Source organism: Lepidochelys kempii, chromosome 6 (assembly GCF_965140265.1).
Source record: "Lepidochelys kempii isolate rLepKem1 chromosome 6, rLepKem1.hap2, whole genome shotgun sequence".
Classification (NCBI taxonomy): domain Eukaryota; kingdom Metazoa; phylum Chordata; order Testudines; family Cheloniidae; genus Lepidochelys; species Lepidochelys kempii.
The window spans coordinates 120,706,189-120,723,064 of record NC_133261.1 but is presented as its reverse complement, the minus strand read 5'-3'; positions in this window follow the sequence as shown (position 1 = coordinate 120,723,064).

Genomic DNA, 16,876 nt, shown 5'->3' with positions numbered 1-16,876 from the left:
AGTCGTACTGTACCATCTTCTGCCGAGCAGCCATGAGATGTGGATGGCATGCAGTCCTTCTGCACCGTCTGCTGCCAGCCAAAGATGTAAAAGATAGATGGAGTGGGTCAGAACAAGAAATAGACCAGATTTGTTTTGTACTCATTTGCCTCCTCCCCTGTCTAGATCACACTGCAGTCACTCACAGAGAAGGTGCAGCGAGGTAAATCTAGCCATGTATCAATCAGAGGCCAGGCTAACCTCCTTGTTCCAATAACAACGATAACTTAGGTGCACCACTTCTTATTGGAACCCTCCGTGCAGTCCTGCCTGAAATACTCCTTGATGTACAGGCACACCCTTTGTTGATTTTTAGCTCCCTGAAGCCAACCCTGTAAGCCGTGTCGTCAGTCGCCCCTCCCTCCGTCAGAGCAACGGCAGACAATCGTTCCGCGCCTTTTTTCTGTGCGGACGCCATACCAAGGCAAGCATGGAGGCCGCTGAGCTCATTTTGGCAATTAGGAGCACATTAACCACCACACGCATTATCCAGCAGTATATGCAGCACCAGAACATGGCAACGCGATACCGGGCGAGGAGGCGACGTCAGCGCGGTCCCGTGAGTGATCAGGACATGGACACAGATTTCTCTGAAAGCATGGGCCCTGCCAATGCATGCATCATGGTGCTAATGGGGCAGGTTCATGCTGTGGAACGCCGATTCTGGGCTCGGGAAACAAGCACAGACTGGTGGGACCGCATAGTGTTGCGGGTCTGGGACGATTCCCAGTGGCTGCGAAACTTTCGCATGTGTAGGGGCACTTTCATGGAACTTTGTGACTTGCTTTCCCCTGCCCTGAAGCGCATGAATACCAAGATGAGAGCAGCCCTCACAGTTGAGAAGCGAGTGGCGATAGCCCTGTGGAAGCTTGCAACGCCAGACAGCTACCGGTCAGTTGGGAATCAATTTGGAGTGGGCAAATCTACTGTGGGGGCTGCTGTGATGCAAGTAGCTCACGCAATCAAAGATCTGCTGATATCAAGGGTAGTGACCCTGGGAAATGTGCAGGTCATAGTGGATGGCTTTGCTGCAATGGGATTCCCTAACTGTGGTGGGGCTATAGACGGAACCCATATCCCTATCTTGGCACCGGAGCACCAAGCCGCCGAGTACATAAACCGCAAGGGGTACTTTTCGATAGTGCTGCAAGCTCTGGTGGATCACAAGGGACGTTTCACCAACATCAACGTGGGATGGCCGGGAAAGGTGCATGATGCTCGCATCTTCAGGAACTCTGGTCTGTTTCAAAAGCCGCAGGAAGGGACTTTATTCCCAGACCAGAAAATAACTGTTGGGGATGTTGAAATGCCTATATGTATCCTTGGGGACCCAGCCTACCCCTTAATGCCAGGGCTCATGAAGCCGTACACAGGCAGCCTGGACAGTAGTCAGGAGCTGTTCAACTACAGGCTGAGCAAGTGCAGAATGGTGGTAGAATGTGCATTTGGAGGTTTACAGGCGCGCTGGCGCAGTTTACTGACTCGCTTAGACCTCAGCGAAACCAATATTCCCACTGTTATTACTGCTTGCTGTGTGCTCCACAATATCTGTGAGAGTAAGGGGGAGACGTTTATGGCGGGGTGGGAGGCTGAGGCAAATCGCCTAGCTGCTGGTTACGCGCAGCCAGACACCAGGGCGGTTAGAAGAGCACAGCAGGGCGCGGTACGCATCAGAGAAGCTTTGAAAACCAGTTTCATGACTGGCCAGGCTATGGTGTGAAAGTTCTGTTTGTTTCTCCTGGATGAAACCCCCCGCCCCTTGGTTCACTCTACTTCCCTGTAAGCTAACCACCCTCCCCTCCTCCCTTTAATCATTGCTTGCAGAGGCAATAAAGTCATTGCTGCTTCACAGTCATGCATTCGTTATTCATTCATCACACAAATAGGGAGATGACTACCAAGGTATCCCAGGAGGGGTGGTGGAGGAGGGAAGGAAAATGCCACACAGCACTTTAAGCACAGCACTTTAAAAGTTTACAACTTTAAAATTTATTGAATGACAGCCTTCTTTTTTTTGGGCAATCCTCTGTGGTGGAGTGGCTGGTTGGCCGGAGGCCCCCCCACCGCGTTCTTGGGCGTCTGGGTGTGGAGGCTATGGAACTTGGGGAGGAGGGCGGTTGGTTACAGAGGGGCAGCAGTGGCAGTCTGTGCTCCAGCTGCCTTTGCTGCAGCTCAACCATTCCCTGGAGCATTCTGGTTTGGTCCTGCAGCAGCCTCAGCATTGAATCCTGCCTCCTCTCATCACGCTGCCGCCACATTTGAGCTTCAGCCCTGTCTTCAGCCCACCACTTACTCTCTTCAGCCCTCCACCTCTCCTCCCGGTCATTTTGTGCTTTCCTGCACTCTGACATTATTTGCCTCCACGCATTCGTCTGTGCTCTGTCAGTGTGGGAGGACAGCATGAGCTCGGAGAACATTTCATCGCGAGTGCGTTTTTTTTTCTTTCTAAGCTTCACTAGCCTCTGGGAAGGAGAAGATCCTGTGATCATTGAAACACATGCAGCTGGTGGAGAAAAAAAAAGGGACAGCGGTATTTAAAAAGACACATTTTATAAAACAGTCGCTACACTCTTTCAGGGTAAACCTTGCTGTTAACATTACATACATAGCACATGTGCTTTCGTTACAAGGTCGCATTTTGCCTCCTCCCACCGCGTGACTACCCCCTCAACCTTCCCCCCTCCCTGTGGCTAACAGCGGGGAACATTTCTGTTTAGCCACAGGCAAACAGCCCAGCAGGAATGGGCTCCTCTGAGTGTCCCTGAAGAAAATCACCCTATTTCAACCAGGTGACCATGAATTATATCTCAGTCTCCTGAGGATAACACAGAGAGAGAAAGAACGGATTTTGGTTGAATGCCAGCAAACATACACTGCAATGCTTTGTTCTACAGTGATTCCCGAGTACATGTTACTGGCCTGGAGTGGTAAAGTGTCCTACCATGAAGGACGAAATAAGGCTGCCCTCCCCAGAAACCTTTTGCAAAGGCTTTAGGACTACATCTAGGAGAACCGCAAATGCCAGGGCAAAGTAATCCTTTCACATGCTTGCTTTTAAACCATGTATAGCATTTTAAAAGGTACACTCACCAGAGGTCCCTTCTCCACCTGCTGGGTCCAGGAGGCAGCCTTGGGTGGGTTCGGGGGGTACTGGCTCCAGGTCTAGGGTGAGAAACAGTTCCTGGCTGTCGGGAAAACCGGTTTCTCCGCTTGCTTGCTGTGAGCTATCTACAACCTCCTCCTCATCATCTTCTTAGTCCCCAAAACCTACTTCCGTATTGCCTCCATCTCCATTGAAGGAGTCAAACAACACGGCTGGGGTAGTGGTGGCTGAACCCCCTAAAATGGCATGCAGCTCATCCTAGAAGCAGCATGTTTGGGGCTTTGACCCAGAGCGGCTGTTCGCCTCTCTGGTTTTCTGGTAGGCTTGCCTCAGCTCCTTCAGTTTCACGCGGCACTGCTTCGGGTCCCTGTTATGGCCTCTGTCCTTCATGCCCTGGGAGATTTTCACAAAGGTTTTGGCATTTCGAAAACTGGAACGGAGTTCTGATAGCACGGATTCCTCTCCCCAAACAGCGATCAGATCCCGTACCTCCCGTTCGGTCCATGCTGGAGCTCTTTTGCGATTCTGGGACTCCATCATGGTCACCTGTGCTGATGAGCTCTGCATGGTCACCTGCAGCTTGCCACGCTGGCCAAACAGGAAATGAGATTCAAAAGTTCGCGGTTCTTTTCCTGTCTACCTGGCCAGTGCATCTGAGTTGAGAGCGCTGTCCAGAGCGGTCAGAATGGAGCACTCTGGGATAGCTCCCGGAGGCCAATACCATCGAATTGTGTCCACAGTACCCCAAATTCGAGCCGGCAACGTCGATTTAAGCGCTAATCCACTTGTCAGGGGTGGAGTAAGGAAATCGATTTTAAGAGCCCTTTAAGTCGAAATAAAGGGCTTCATTGTGTGGACGGGTGCAGGTTTAAATCGATTTAACGCTGCTAAATTCGACCTAAAGTCCTAGCCCTGGTCTACACTAGGCCCTGGTCTACACTAGGACTTTAGGTCGAGTGAAATGTGCAGGTCATAGTGGATGGCTTTGCTGCAATGGGATTCCCTAACTGTGGTGGGGCTATAGACGGAACCCATATCCCTATCTTGGCACCGGAGCACCAAGCCGGCGAGTACATAAACCGCAAGGGGTACTTTTCGATAGTGCTGCAAGCTCTGGTGGATCACAAGGGACGTTTCATAGAATCATAGAATCATAGAATATCAGGGTTGGAAGGGACCCCAGAAGGTCATCTAGTCCAACCCCCTGCTCAAAGCAGGACCAATTCCCAGTTAAATAATCCCAGCCAGGGCTTTGTCAAGCCTGACCTTAAAAACCTCTAAGGAAGGAGATTCTACCACCTCCCTAGGTAACGCATTCCAGTGTTTCACCACCCTCTTAGTGAAAAAGTTTTTCCTAATATCCAATCTAAACCTCCCCCACTGCAACTTGAGACCATTACTCCTCGTTCTGTCATCTGCTACCATTGAGAACAGTCTAGAGCCATCCTCTTTGGAACCCCCTTTCAGGTAGTTGAAAGCAGCTATCAAATCCCCCCTCATTCTTCTCTTCTGCAGGCTAAACAATCCCAGCTCCCTCAGCCTCTCCTCATAACTCATGTGTTCCAGTCCCCTAATCATTTTTGTTGCCCTTCGCTGGACTCTCTCCAATTTATCCACATCCTTCTTGAAGTGTGGGGCCCAAAACTGGACACAGTACTCCAGATGAGGCCTCACCAATGTCGAATAGAGGGGAACGATCACGTCCCTCGATCTGCTCGCTATGCCCCTACTTATACATCCCAAAATGCCATTGGCCTTCTTGGCAACAAGGGCACACTGCTGACTCATATCCAGCTTCTTGTCCACTGTCACCCCTAGGTCCTTTTCCGCAGAACTGCTGCCTAGCCATTCGGTCCCTAGTCTGTAGCTGTGCATTGGGTTCTTCCGTCCTAAGTGCAGGACCCTGCACTTATCCTTATTGAACCTCATCAGATTCCTTTTGGCCCAATCTTCCAATTGGTCTAGGTCCTTCTGTATCCTATCCCTCCCCTCCAGCGTATCTACCACTCCTCCCAGTTTAGTATCATCCGCAAATTTGCTGAGAGTGCAATCCACACCATCCTCCAGATCATTTATGAAGATATTGAATAAAACCGGCCCCAGGACCAACCCTTGGGGCACTCCACTTGATACCGGCTGCCAACTAGACATGGAGCCATTGATCACTACCCGTTGAGCCCGACAATCTAGCCAGCTTTCTACCCACCTTATAGTGCATTCATCCAGCCCATACTTCCTTAACTTGCTGACAAGAATACTATGGGAGACCGTGTCAAAAGCTTTGCTAAAGTCAAGAAACAATACATCCACTGCTTTCCCTTCATCCACAGAACCAGTAATCTCATCATAAAAGGCGATTAGATTAGTCAGGCATGACCTTCCCTTGGTGAATCCATGCTGGCTGTTCCTGATCACTTTCCTCTCATGCAAGTGCTTCAGGATTGATTCTTTGAGGACCTGCTCCATGATTTTTCCAGGGACTGAGGTGAGGCTGACTGGCCTGTAGTTCCCAGGATCTTCCTTCTTCCCTTTTTTAAAGATTGGCACTACATTAGCCTTTTTCCAGTCATCCGGGACTTCCCCGGTTCACCACGAGTTTTCAAAGATAATGGCCAGTGGCTCTGCAATCACAGCCGCCAATTCCTTCAGCACTCTCGGATGCAACTCGTCCGGCCCCATGGACTTGTGCACGTCCAGCTTTTCTAAATAGTCCCTAACCGCCTCTATCTCCACAGAGGGCTGGCCATCTCTTCCGCATTTTGTGTTGCCCAGCGCAGCAGTCTGAGAGCTGACCTTGTTAGTGAAAACAGAGGCAAAAAAAGCATTGAATACATTAGCTTTTTCCACATCCTCTGTCACTAGGTTGCCTCCCTCATTCAGTAAGGGGCCCACACATTCCTTGGCTTTCTTCTTGTTGCCAACATACCTGAAGAAACCCTTCTTGTTACTCTTGACATTTCTGGCTAGCTGCAGCTCCAGGTGCGATTTGGCCCCTCCTGATAACATTCCTACATGCCCGAGCAATATTTTTATACTCTTCCCTGGTCATATGTCCAACCTTCCACTTCTTGTAAGCTTCTTTTTTATGTTTAAGATCCGCTAGGATTTCACCATTAAGCCAAGCTGGTCGCCTGCCATATTTACTATTCTTTCGACTCATCGGGATGGTTTGTCCCTGTAACCTCAACAGGGATTCCTTGAAATACAGCCAGCTCTCCTGGACTCCTTTCCCCTTCAAGTTAGTCCCCCAGGGGATCCTGGCCATCCGTTCCCTGAGGGAGTCGAAGTCTGCTTTCCTGAAGTCCAGGGTCCTTATCCTGCTGCTTACCTTTCTTCCCTGCGTCAGGATCCTGAACTCAACCAACTCATGGTCACTGCCTCCCAGATTCCCATCCACTTTTGCTTCCCCCACTAATTCTACCCGGTTTGTGAGCAGCAGGTCAAGAAAAGCGCCCCCCCTAGTTGGCTCCTCTAGCACTTGCGCCAGGAAATTGTCCCCTACGCTTTCCAAAAACTTCCTGGATTGTCTATGCACCGCTGTATTGCTCTCCCAGCAGATATCAGGAAAATTAAAGTCACCCATGAGAATCAGGGCATGCGATCTAGTAGCTTCCGTGAGCTGCCGGAAGAAAGCCTCATCCACCTCATCCCCCTGGTCCGGTGGTCTATAGCAGACTCCCACCACTACATCACTCTTGTTACACACACTTCTAAACTTAATCCAGAGACACTCAGGTTTTTCTGCAGTTTCGTACCGGAGCTCTGAGCAGTCATACTGCTCCCTTACATACAGTGCTACTCCCCCACCTTTTCTGCCCTGCCTGTCCTTCCTGAACAGTTTATAACCATCCATGACAGTACTCCAGTCATGTGAGTTATCCCACCAAGTCTCTGTTATTCCGATCACGTCATAGTTCCTTGACATCACCAGGACCTCCAGTTCTCCCTGCTTGTTTCCAAGGCTTTGTGCATTTGTATATAAGCACTTGAGATAACCTGTTGATCGCCCCTCATTCCCAGTATGAGGCAGGAGCCCTCCCCTCACAGACATTCCTGCCTGTGCTTCCTCCCGGTATCCCGCTTTCCCACTTACCTCAGGGCTTTGGTCTCCTTCCCCCGGTGAACCTAGTTTAAAGCCCTCCTCACTAGGTTAGCCAGCCTGCTGGCAAAGATGCTCTTCCCTCTCTTCGTAAGATGGAGCCCGTCTCTGCCCAGCACTCCTCCTTCATGGAACACCATCCCATGGTCAAAGAAACCAAAGCCTTCTCTCCGACACCACCTGCGTAGCCATTCGTTGACTTCCATGATTCGACGCTCCCTACCTAGGCCTTTTCCTTCCACGGGGAGGATGGACGAGAACACCACTTGCGCCTCCAACTCCTTTATCCTTCTTCCTAGAGCCACATAGTCCGCAGTGATCCGCTCAAGGTCATTCTTGGCAGTATCATTGGTGCCCACGTGGAGAAGCAGGAAGGGGTAGCGATCCGATGGCTTGATGAGTCTCGGCAGTCTCTCCGTCACATCGCGAATCTTAGCCCCTGGCAAGCAGCAGACTTCTCGGTTTTCCCGGTCAGGGCAGCAGATAGATGACTCAGTCCCCCGGAGAAGAGAGTCCCCGACCACCACCACCCGCCTTCTCCTCTTGGGAGTGGTGGTCGTGGAACCCCCAACCTCAGGACAGCGCATCTCATGCCTTCCAACCAGCGGAGTCTCCTTCTGCTTTCTCGCCCCAGACATATCATTTCACCAACATCAATGTGGGATGGCCGGGAAAGGTGCAGGACGCTCGCATCTTCAGGAACTCTGGTCTGTTTCAAAAGCTGCAGGAAGGGACTTTCTTCCCAGACCAGAAAATAACTGTTGGGGATGTTGAAATGCCTATATGTATCCTTGGGGACCCAGCCTACCCCTTAATGCCATGGCTCATGAAGCCGTACACAGGCAGCCTGGACAGTGGTCAGGAGCTGTTCAACTACAGGCTGAGCAAGTGCAGAATGGTGGTAGAATGTGCATTTGGACGTTTAAAGGCGCGCTGGCGCAGTTTACTGACTCGCTTAGACCTCAGCGAAACCAATATTCCCACTGTTATTACTGCTTGCTGTGTGCTCCACAATATCTGTGAGAGTAAGGGGGAGACGTTTATGGTGGGGTGGGAGGCTGAGGCAAATCGCCTAGCTGCTGGTTACGCGCAGCCAGACACCAGGACGGTTAGAAGAGCTCAGGAGGGCGTGGTACGCATCAGAGAAGCTTTGAAAACCAGTTTCATGACTGGCCAGGCTACAGTGTGAAAGTTCTGTTTGTTTCTCCTTGATGAAACCCCCCGCCCCTTGGTTCACTCTACTTCCCTGTAAGCTAACCACCCTCCCTTTAATCACCGCTTGCAGAGGCAATAAAGTCATTGCTGCTTCACAGTCATGCATTCGTTATTCATTCATCACACAAATAGGGAGATGACTACCAAGGTATCCCAGGAGGGGTGGTGGAGGAGGGAAGGAAAATGCCACACAGCACTTTAAGCACAGCACTTTAAAAGTTTACAACTTTAAAATTTATTGAATGACAGCCTTCTTTTTTTTGGGCAATCCTCTGTGGTGGAGTGGCTGGTTGGCCGGAGGCCCCCCCACCGCGTTCTTGGGCGTCTGGGTGTGGAGGCTATGGAACTTGGGGAGGAGGGCGGTTGGTTACAGAGGGGCAGCAGTGGCAGTCTATGCTCCAGCTGCCTTTGCTGCAGCTCAACCATACACTGGAGCATTCTGGTTTGGTCCTGCAGCAGCCTCAGCATTGAATCCTGCCTCCTCTCATCACGCTGCCGCCACATTTGAGCTTCAGCCCTGTCTTCAGCCCGCCACTTACTCTCTTCAGCCCACCACTTACTCTCTTCAGCCCTCCACCTCTCCTCCCGGTCATTTTGTGCTTTCCTGCACTCTGACATTATTTGCCTCCACGCATTCGTCTGTGCTCTGTCAGTGTGGGAGGACAGCATGAGCTCGGAGAACATTTCATCGCGAGTGCGTTTTTTTTTCTTTCTAAGCTTCACTAGCCTCTGGGAAGGAGAAGATCCTGTGATCATTGAAACACATGCAGCTGGTGGAGGAAAAAAAAAGGGACAGCGGTATTTAAAAAGACACATTTTATAAAACAGTCGCTACACTCTTTCAGGGTAAACCTTGCTGTTAACATTACATACATAGCACATGTGCTTTCGTTACAAGGTCGCATTTTGCCTCCTCCCACCGCGTGACTACCCCCTCAACCTTCCCCCCTCCCTGTGGCTAACAGCGGGGAACATTTCTGTTCAGCCACAGGCAAACAGCCCAGCAGGAATGGGCTCCTCTGAGTGTCCCTGAAGAAAAGCACCCTATTTCAACCAGGTGACCATGAATTATATCTCACTCTCCTGAGGATAACACAGAGAGAGAACGGATTTTGGTTGAATGCCAGCAAACATACACTGCAATGCTTTGTTCTACAGTGATTCCCGAGTATGTGTTACTGGCCTGGAGTGATAAAGTGTCCTACCATGAAGGACGAAATAAGGCTGCCCTCCCCAGAAACCTTTTGCAAAGGCTTTAGGACTACATCTAGGAGAACCGCAAATGCCAGGGCAAAGTAATCCTTTCACATGCTTGCTTTTAAACCATGTATAGCATTTTAAAAGGTACACTCACCAGAGGTCCCTTCTCCGCCTGCTGGGTCCAGGAGGCAGCCTTGGGTGGGTTCGGGGGGTACTGGCTCCAGGTCTAGAGTGAGAAACAGTTCCTGGCTGTCGGGAAAACCGGTTTCTCCGCTTGCTTGCTGTGAGCTATCTTCTTAGTCCCCAAAACCTGCTTCCGTATTGCCTCCATCTCCATTGAAGGAGTCAAACAACACGGCTGGGGTAGTGGTGGCTGAACCCCCTAAAATGGCATGCAGCTCATCCTAGAAGCAGCATGTTTGGGGCTCTGACCCAGAGCGGCTGTTCGCCTCTCTGGTTTTCTGGTAGGCTTGCCTCAGCTCCTTCAGTTTCACGCGGCACTGCTTCGGGTCCCTGTTATGGCCTCTGTCCTTCATGCCCTGGGAGATTTTCACAAAGGTTTTGGCATTTCGAAAACTGGAACGGAGTTCTGATAGCACGGATTCCTCTCCCCAAACAGCGATCAGATCCCGTACCGTAAAGTCCTAGTGTAGACCAGGGCCTAATGTAGACCAGGGCTAGGACTTTAGGTCGAATTTAGCAGCGTTAAATCGATTTAAACCTGCACCCGTCCACACAATGAAGCCCTTTATTTCGACTTAAAGGGCTCTTAAAATCGATTTCCTTACTCCACCCCTGACAAGTGGATTAGCGCTTAAATCGACGTTGCCGGCTCGAATTTGGGGTACTGTGGACACAATTCGATGGTATTGGCCTCCGGGAGCTATCCCAGAGTGCTCCATTCTGACCGCTCTGGACAGCGCTCTCAACTCAGATGCACTGGCCAGGTAGACAGGAAAAGAACCGCGAACTTTTGAATCTCATTTCCTGTTTGGCCAGCGTGGCAAGCTGCAGGTGACCATGCAGAGCTCATCAGCACAGGTGACCATGATGGAGTCCCAGAATCGCAAAAGAGCTCCAGCATGGACCGAACGGGAGGTACGGGATCTGATCGCTGTTTGGGGAGAGGAATCCGTGCTATCAGAACTCCGTTCCAGTTTTCGAAATGCCAAAACCTTTGTGAAAATCTCCCAGGGCATGAAGGACAGAGGCCATAACAGGGACCCGAAGCAGTGCCGCGTGAAACTGAAGGAGCTGAGGCAAGCCTACCAGAAAACCAGAGAGGCGAACAGCCGCTCTGGGTCAAAGCCCCAAACATGCTGCTTCTAGGATGAGCTGCATGCCATTTTAGGGGGTTCAGCCACCACTACCCCAGCCGTGTTGTTTGACTCCTTCAATGGAGATGGAGGCAATACGGAAGTAGGTTTTGGGGACTAAGAAGATGATGAGGAGGAGGAGGTTGTAGATAGCTCACAGCAAGCAAGCGGAGAAACCGGTTTTCCCGACAGCCAGGAACTGTTTCTCACCCTAGACCTGGAGCCAGTACCCCCCGAACCCACCCAAGGCTGCCTCCTGGACCCAGCAGGTGGAGAAGGGACCTCTGGTGAGTGTACCTTTTAAAATGCTATACATGGTTTAAAAGCAAGCATGTGAAAGGATTACTTTGCCCTGGCATTTGCGGTTCTCCTAGATGTAGTCCTAAAGCCTTTGCAAAAGGTTTCTGGGGAGGGCAGCCTTATTTCGTCCTTCATGGTAGGACACTTTACCACTCCAGGCCAGTAACATGTACTCGGGAATCACTGTAGAACAAAGCATTGCAGTGTATGTTTGCTGGCATTCAACCAAAATCCGTTCTTTCTCTCTCTGTGTTATCCTCAGGAGACTGAGATATAATTCATGGTCACCTGGTTGAAATAGGGTGATTTTCTTCAGGGACACTCAGAGGAGCCCATTCCTGCTGGGCTGTTTGCCTGTGGCTAAACAGAAATGTTCCCCGCTGTTAGCCACAGGGAGGGGGGAAGGTTGAGGGGGTAGTCACGCGGTGGGAGGAGGCAAAATGCGACCTTGTAACGAAAGCACATGTGCTATGTATGTAATGTTAACAGCAAGGTTTACCCTGAAAGAGTGTAGCGACTGTTTTATAAAATGTGTCTTTTTAAATACCGCTGTCCCTTTTTTTTTCTCCACCAGCTGCATGTGTTTCAATGATCACAGGATCTTCTCCTTCCCAGAGGCTAGTGAAGCTTAGAAAGAAAAAAAAACGCACTCGCGATGAAATGTTCTCCGAGCTCATGCTGTCCTCCCACACTGACAGAGCACAGACGAATGCGTGGAGGCAAATAATGTCAGAGTGCAGGAAAGCACAAAATGACCGGGAGGAGAGGTGGAGGGCTGAAGAGAGTAAGTGGTGGGCTGAAGACAGGGCTGAAGCTCAAATGTGGCGGCAGCGTGATGAGAGGAGGCAGGATTCAATGCTGAGGCTGCTGCAGGACCAAACCAGAATGCTCCAGGGAATGGTTGAGCTGCAGCAAAGGCAGCTGGAGCACAGACTGCCACTGCTGCCCCTCTGTAACCAACCGCCCTCCTCCCCAAGTTCCATAGCCTCCACACCCAGACGCCCAAGAACGCGGTGGGGGGGCCTCCGGCCAACCAGCCACTCCACCACAGAGGATTGCCCAAAAAAAAGAAGGCTGTCATTCAATAAATTTTAAAGTTGTAAACTTTTAAAGTGCTGTGCTTAAAGTGCTGTGTGGCATTTTCCTTCCCTCCTCCACCACCCCTCCTGGGATACCTTGGTAGTCATCTCCCTATTTGTGTGATGAATGAATAACGAATGCATGACTGTGAAGCAGCAATGACTTTATTGCCTCTGCAAGCAATGATTAAAGGGAGGAGGGGAGGGTGGTTAGCTTACAGGGAAGTAGAGTGAACCAAGGGGCGGGGGGTTTCATCCAGGAGAAACAAACAGAACTTTCACACCATAGCCTGGCCAGTCATGAAACTGGTTTTCAAAGCTTCTCTGATGCGTACCGCGCCCTGCTGTGCTCTTCTAACCGCCCTGGTGTCTGGCTGCGCGTAACCAGCAGCTAGGCGATTTGCCTCAGCCTCCCACCCCGCCATAAACGTCTCCCCCTTACTCTCACAGATATTGTGGAGCACACAGCAAGCAGTAATAACAGTGGGAATATTGGTTTCGCTGAGGTCTAAGCGAGTCAGTAAACTGCGCCAGCGCGCCTGTAAACCTCCAAATGCACATTCTACCACCATTCTGCACTTGCTCAGCCTGTAGTTGAACAGCTCCTGACTACTGTCCAGGCTGCCTGTGTACGGCTTCATGAGCCATGGCATTAAGGGGTAGGCTGGGTCCCCAAGGATACATATAGGCATTTCAACATCCCCAACAGTTATTTTCTGGTCTGGGAATAAAGTCCCTTCCTGCGGCTTTTGAAACAGACCAGAGTTCCTGAAGATGCGAGCATCATGCACCTTTCCCGGCCATCCCACGTTGATGTTGGTGAAACGTCCCTTGTGATCCACCAGAGCTTGCAGCACTATCGAAAAGTACCCCTTGCGGTTTATGTACTCGGCGGCTTGGTGCTCCGGTGCCAAGATAGGGATATGGGTTCCGTCTATAGCCCCACCACAGTTAGGGAATCCCATTGCAGCAAAGCCATCCACTATGACCTGCACATTTCCCAGGGTCACTACCCTTGATATCAGCAGATCTTTGATTGCGTGAGCTACTTGCATCACAGCAGCCATCACAGTAGATTTGCCCACTCCAAATTGATTCCCAACTGACCGGTAGCTGTCTGGCGTTGCAAGCTTCCACAGGGCTATCGCCACTCGCTTCTCAACTGTGAGGGCTGCTCTCATCCTGGTATTCATGCGCTTCAGGGCAGGGGAAAGCAAGTCACAAAGTTCCATGAAAGTGCCCTTACGCATGCGAAAGTTTCGCAGCCACTGGGAATCGTCCCAGACCTGCAACACTATGCGGTCCCACCAGTCTGTGCTTGTTTCCCAAGCCCAGAATCGGCGTTCCACAGCATGAACCTGCCCCATTAGCACCATGATGCATGCATTGGCAGGGCCCATGCTTTCAGAGAAATCTGTGTCCATGTCCTGATCACTCACGGGACCACGCTGACGTCGCCTCCTCGCCCGGTATTGCGTTGCCATGTTCTGGTGCTGCATATACTGCTGGATAATGCGTGTGGTGGTTGATGTGCTCCTAATTGCCAAAATGAGCTCAGCGGCCTCCATGCTTGCCTTGGTATGGCGTCCGCACAGAAAAAAGGCGCGGAACGATTGTCTGCCGTTGCTCTGACGGAGGGAGGGGCGACTGACGACACGGCTTACAGGGTTGGCTTCAGGGAGCTAAAATCAACAAAGGGTGTGCCTGTACATCAAGGAGTATTTCAGGCAGGACTGCACGGAGGGTTCCAATAAGAAATGGTGCACCAAAGTTATCATTGTTATTGGAACAAGGAGGTTAGCCTGGCCTCTGATTGATACATGGCTAGATTAACCTCGCTGCGCCTTCTCTGTGAGTGACTGCAGTGTGATCTAGACAGGGGAGGAGGCAAATGAGTACAAAACAAATCTGGTCTATTTCTTGTTCTGACCCACTCCATCTATCTTTTACATCTTTGGCTGGCAGCAGACGGTGCAGAAGGACTGCATGCCATCCACATCTCATGGCTGCTTGGCAGAAGATGGTACAGTACGACTGCTAGCCATCTTCATCTCTTGCCTGCCTGGCATAAGATGGTACAATACGACTGCTAGCAGTCCGTATCGCCTGCCCGCTCACCATAAGACGGTTCAATGGGACTGCAGGACTAAAGAGAATGACCTGGTCAAGTCACTCCAAATTTAGTCCCTGCGCCTATGTCTGCCCAGGCGCTCCCAGCCGACGTGGCCAGGAGCACCTCGGACACGACGAGGACGACTACCAATCGTATTGCACCGTCTGCTGCCAGAAGGCAATGGGTTGCTGCTACTGTGCAGCAAAGCCGTACCGCGTCTGCCAGCACCCAGGAGACATAGGGTGACGGTTACCTGAGCTGGCTCCATGCTTGCCGTGGTATGGTGTCTGCACAGGTAACTCATGAAAAAAGGCGCGAAACGATTGTCTGCCCTTGCTTTCACGGAGGGAGGGAGGGAACGGGGGCCTGACGACACGTACCCAGAACCACCCGCGACAATGTTTTAGCCCCATCAGAGTGCTCCATTGTGAGTGCTCTGGACAGCACTCTCAGATGCCCGATTGTTTGCCATTGCTCTGACGCTGGGAGGGGCGCTTACAGGGTTGGCTTCAGGGAGCTAAAATCAACAAAGGGGGTGGCTTTACATCAAGGAGTATTTCAGGCAGGACTTCACGGAGGGTTCCAATAAGAAATGGTGCACCTAAGTTATCGTTGTTATTGGAACAAGGAGGTTAGCCTGGCCTCTGATTGATACATGGCTAGATTTACCTCGCTGCACCTTCTCTGTAAGTGACTGCAGTGTGATCTAGAAGAATGAGTCCCCTAGGCAGGGGAGGGGGGGAAGCAAATCTGGTCTATTTCTTGTTTTGATCCACTCCATCTATCTTTTACATCTTTGGCTGGCAGCAGACGGTGCAGAAGGACTGCATGCCATCCACATCTCATGGCTGCTCGGCAGAAGATGGTACAGTACGACTGCTAGCAGTCCGTATCGCCTGCCCGCTCACCATAAGACGGTTCAATAGGACTGACTGCAGGACTAAAGAGAATGACCTGCTCAAGTCACTCCAAATTTAGTCCCTGCGCCCATGTCTGCCCAGGCGCTCCTGATCGACCTCACAGAGGCAACCAGGAGCACCTCAGACATGACGATGACGGCTACCAGTCGTACTGTACCGTCTGCTGCCACAAGGCAAGGGGTTGCTGCTACTGTGTAGCAATGCCGTACCGCGTCTGCCAGCATCCAGGAGACATAGGGTGACGGTTACCTGAGTGGGCTCCATGCTTTCCGTGGTATGGCGTCTGCACAGGTAACTCAGGAAAAAAGGCGCGAAATGATTGTCTGCCCTTGCTTTCACGGGGGGAGGGAGGGTGGGAACGGGGGCCTGACGATATGTACCCAGAACCACCCGCGACAATGTTTTAGCCCCATCAGGCATTGGGATCTCAACCCAGAATTCCAATGGGCAGCGGAGACTGCGGGAACTGTGGGATAGCTACCCACAGTGCAACGCTCCGGAAGTCAACGCTTGCCTCGGTACTGTGGAAGCGCTCCGCCGTGTTAATGCACTTAATGCACTTAGAGCATTTTCTGTGGGGACACACACACTCGAATATATAAAACCGATTTCAAAAAAACCGACTTCTATAAATTTGACCTAATTTCGTAGTGTAGACATACCCCTAGTGTAGACCAGGGCTTAGAGAGCTCACTGTGTTAGCCTCCATCTCAGAGAGTCTATAACATGAAGCCAGGGAGAGGCAGGACTAGGCAACTGATACATGGTGGTGTGCATTGGAAGCCAGCCTAAGAGAGGCTCATTAGCTCAAATTCAGGATTACAGGAAATATCCAGGGTCCTTTGATACACTATTTCACACTGTTATTACTTTACATTCTACTTTTTCTCTTTTTCAACTTATTTCAAATGACCATAAAAGCTCTGCAGGCTTCTTACATGAAATCCTTTCAACCTTGAGCCAGGCTGACTCTCAGGAGCAACAGTCAGGAAAAATATTTCTCTTTCTGTTCAGGCTGGTTTTGAAGGGGCTATAATGAAGTGATATATGGCAAGCCATTACAGAAGTCAGTAGAGTACTGGCTCCCACCACCTGCAGTGTTTTTATGGGGTCCCACGTTCCTTGCCAGGTACAGAAATTAAAATAGCAAAGTGCGCAGGTTGTGATGTACTGAAGTTTGACTCCGGCCTCCAGGGATAAGAGATGGAAAAGGCTTTCAAGATGAGGACTCCATGGGAAACCCAGGCCCCACCCAAAATGCAGAGGAGATTCATATTTTCATAGAGTTTTAGGCCAGAAGGGACCATTAGATCATCTAGTCTGACCTCCTGTACAACACAGGCCATTAAATTTCACTCAGTTACTGCTGTACCGAACCCAATAGCTTGTGTTTGGCTAAAGCATTTCTTCCAGAAAGGCAACAACTCTTGATCTGAAGGCTCTACGGGATGGAAAATCCACCACTTTTCTTGGTAGTTTGTCATTGTCTTCT